At 35.2% G+C, this 4115-nt stretch overlaps 1 long non-coding RNA gene across 2 annotated transcripts; it reads left to right on the forward strand.

Annotated features, from left to right (window-relative positions):
• Nucleotides 1–469: 469 nt before the first annotated feature.
• Nucleotides 470–3450, forward strand: LOC113333518. Of its 2 annotated transcripts, none has more exons than XR_003352101.1 (3): nt 470–603; nt 1677–1797; nt 2775–3450. It is a non-coding gene; the product is annotated as an uncharacterized LOC113333518 (long non-coding RNA). The 2 variants fall into 2 exon arrangements; XR_003352100.1 differs by having other exon boundaries at nt 476–603; nt 1688–1797.
• The last annotated feature ends 665 nt before the right edge of the window (nt 3451–4115 follow it).

Below are 4115 nucleotides of genomic sequence, written 5' to 3' on the forward strand. Positions count from 1 at the left end.
CTTCTATTTCAAGCGATTTGAAACCCTAGGTTCTACATAACTACAAAAATGAATAAAGGAGCTGGTGGTGGTAGAGGAAGAAGAGAAAGGGCGGTGCTGCTGTTGGTGGTGGTAGCGGAAGAAGAGAAGGAAAAATTGTTGGTGAAGGATCGAGATATGATTTGGGTTTTGGTGGTGGTAGAGGAAAAAGAGAAGGGGAGGTGTTGTGGTGATGTGAGAGAGGTACGGAGAAAGGATAAAAATGAAAAACACGGGAGGGCTGTTATGGAATTATTAAAAAATTTGAATGATGTAATTTAAATTTTATAAAAAAATTGGGGTTTTTGTATTACTTTTGGGAAAAATAGAGTTCTTGTAACTCTCAACATATGGGTGGATTTTTTGTACCACATGTTTGGTCACCTTAGTTTTATTCGACTAGTTTTGTAATATAATTAATAATATTTCCACTCCCATTCCGAAAATATCAGTTTCACATTCACAAACTCCGAGAACAAAAAATAAAAGAAAAGAAAAGAAAAGAAAAAAGAAAGAAAGAAAAGAAAGAGAAAAAGAATCTCTCGCTGATCAGGTGAACTGACTCCTTCTTAATCAAAAATTGAGGTATGGTTTCTTAATTTTATTACAGTTTGATCATTTTCTAAACTTGTACTGTATATTAATTCTAATGTACGGGTTTGATTTTAGTTAGGGCAAAACCCTTGTTTGGTTATTAGTGTTTGATTTTAGTGTTTCTGAATAATCAATTCGTAAAAATCGTAAGAGCTTCTCTGCAGATAGTAATCACATCTCTGAGCCTTGTAAATTGTAATTTCATCTGTGTAGATTGTATTGTTACTTAGATTACCAGCACCCTGTTCTACTCCGGGATAGAGGGGCGGAACTACTGTCGGGCTTACCCTGGCTTAAGCCACCCCCAGAATTTTTGTTTTTGTTTACTTAGGTAGTACATCATATCCCAATCTAGCTGAAACGAAGGTAGGGTAAGAATTTGGTTTACTTATCATATCCCAATCTAGTGGAGTGATGCAGTTTGGTAAACATGTATCAATTCATTTATCTTGGACTTATTTTGAATCGCCCAGGTAGCTAATGATTGAACACTAACTAGCATTACATATTTTGGGTATAAAGTTAAACTGTACACATTGGTACTTTTTTCTGCCACTTAGCTGTAATCAATCAGCTTCCATATTCTCCATGGTGAAGTACTGCATTCACCCCTTAATATTCTTATGACCACTTCGTAGTTCCCTTGAATAGTTATTGAATTTGCTCACATCCAAAGCTCATTGTTATCCTGTCCATAGAGGTTTGCTGCGTGCAACCGAAGCATACCTCATGACCGAAAGGTTCATTCGTGTTGTATTTTTTTGACTCTCCGTATTTCTATGGACATTGCCGAAAGATATAACATTGAAGTGAATTTGCAAGACCAAGAGCTCGCACACAGGATTAGTCAAAAAAATAAAAAGGCCAAGTGCACAGAGGTTCTTTTCTTGTTCTATTAGCTATACTAGTGCATGTATTTAAAGACCTCATCTCCAAATATTTTGCTTGTTTGTTGATATATTGATATTTCAGTATATATACCATAGAGGAAAGGGTAAAAGAATATTGAAAATGATGTTTCAGTATATTGATGGTTTACAAGAATATTGAACATGATGTTTTAGTGATCCAACAGGGACGACTAGCAGAGGAAAAGGGTAAAAGATGCGGATCCCTCCAAAGCTGCGTTTGTAAGCTGTTGCCTGAATCAATTTGATATCTGATTCCATCTTAAAATTTTAAGAGGTATTTTTTACAGTACGCAAAAATTTTTTTTTAAGCCCCCTAATCTGAATTCCTAGTTCCGCCACGGATTAGTCCCAAGTAGTTATGATAGTAGCCGGACCTGTTGATTACCAGTGGATGTATGCAATCGAACGGATACATAACGTTCATTAGTGAGTAGAATATTATTCATGTGAAATTTTATTGTCGACAATGATTTTTAGCACTGGACGGTTAATTTTACAAGTAGGTTTCGATCTGGAGAGCTATTTAGCTTTCATCACTAACCCATCTGCAAATTCTTTGGCTTTCTCTATCCCAATCAACTTAGGGTATGTTGCCTTGTGAGTAGCCAAATCTTTCCCTGATGTTCTCGTTTTTATATTAACGGAGACTATCACGACTGGCTGTTGGATAACGTATGCATTTGGAGTATCAGTATTCGTTTTTTTTTTGGACTACCCCTTCGTAATATCATTAAACCAGTTGATGGCTGGTGAGTGGTGACTTCAGCATCAGATCTTTCTCAGCGTTCTTGATTTTACTAGGAACTATTCTTTTTTGTATTTCCTTAAGGAAGGCAAAATGCTGTTCACATCCAATGAACTTGAGTTTTAAAATAGTTTTCATATTGGTAGGTGCGATCACGCTTCCAAGAGTTTAGCAGTCTTTTGCACATTATGTTAGACTTGGATACGTTCAGATTTGTAACAAGTATCTCTCCCTGCTCAATACCGCCTTCATGAATAGGAATGTGAACATTCAAGAAGAGGACTTACTTTTTCTCATTTTATTTGTGTAGTATGTCGATTTTCATCTTCCTTCGAAGAATATTCCAAATGTGACTAATTGGTTTCACCATAATAGAAAGTTTCAGTACTGCATTTGATATTTTAATATGACAAAACTATCAAATTTTTTAACTAACTTGACACATTATATAACATAACCATTTCATTTTTTTTTATATTCAATTAATGGTGGGATTTTTTTGGCAGGAGCTGGTTGTATTGTCATTGTTAAGCTTGGATGGATAAAAGTTGGATGCAGAAGGGTAAATGCCACCCTGACTATAAACGTGGCTGCGATGAATTCATAAATTTTGCTTGGTCTCATCGTACTCCTGATTTAGGTGAGAGTATTTTTTGCCCTTGTTTGAGATGCAATAATGTGAACTGCTTGGGTAGAGACGTGGTGCGAGAGCACATTCGAGATAATGGAATAACACATAGTTACACTCGTTGGACAAAACATGGAGAACCTGAAGAGCTAGTTAATAATATTGAGGAAGAAGTCACAAATGTTATAGGTGGGGGTGATATGCATGGGATGTTACAAGCTGCGTTCCCTGAATCTAGGTTTTTCGCTGGGGATGGTGAAGTTCCAGATCAAGCCAATACAAATGGATCAAGTCAGGATGATCGCGTTCCAGATGAGCCGAATGTGGAGGCCCATAAATTTTATAAGTTGCTGAAAGATGCAGAAACACCGGTATTTCATGAATGTACTTTTAATTTTGTGATGGAAGTTAACTAGTTAAATGAATTAGTAGCCCAAAATTGTGGAGTAAAAACTTTCAATTTTCAAAATTTAAATGAATTAGTAGTCAAAATTGTGGAGTAAAAACTTTCAATTTTCAATATTTAAATGAATTAGTAGCCCAAAATTCTCCGAGAGATCGTTCGAAAACGAGTTTTGTTAACTATGGTTATGGACATACTCATATGAAGTGGATGTATTTTTAGTGGAGTTACTTTCAATTTTTCAAATTTAAATGAATTAGTAGTCCACAATTTTCCAAATTTAAATGAAATATTTTTAGTGGAGTCAATATCATTTGGATGTATTTTATATTTTTCTGATGAAAGTTAATTAGTTAGCTTCCAATTCTTCCATTAACTTTCAGTTTCCGATCAAGATGATTTGGCTTTCATTATTTGGATTCACAGGTAGAGTTATTTTCGATTTTCCAAATTCAAATGAGCTAAAAATTCTCCGAGAGATCATTCGAAAATAGTTCAGACGAGGTTTATACACTACGGTCATGAAGTCGATATCAATTGGATGTATTTTTATTTTTGCGATAAAGATTAACTAGCTAACTAGCTAGCTTTCAAATCTTCGATTAACTTTCAGTTTCGGATGAAGACGATTTGGCTTTCATTATTTGGATTCACAAGTGGAGTTACTTTCGGTTTCCAAAATCAAATGAATTAGTAGTCCAAATTCTCCGAGAGATTATTCGAGAATTGTTCAGACGAGGTTTGTTCACTATGGTTCAGGACACACTCAATATCAATTGGATGTTTTTAGTTTTGCGATAAAGATTAACTAGCTAG

This window comes from Papaver somniferum, unplaced genomic scaffold (genome assembly GCF_003573695.1).
Source record: "Papaver somniferum cultivar HN1 unplaced genomic scaffold, ASM357369v1 unplaced-scaffold_133, whole genome shotgun sequence".
In the NCBI taxonomy this organism is placed as follows: domain Eukaryota; kingdom Viridiplantae; phylum Streptophyta; class Magnoliopsida; order Ranunculales; family Papaveraceae; genus Papaver; species Papaver somniferum.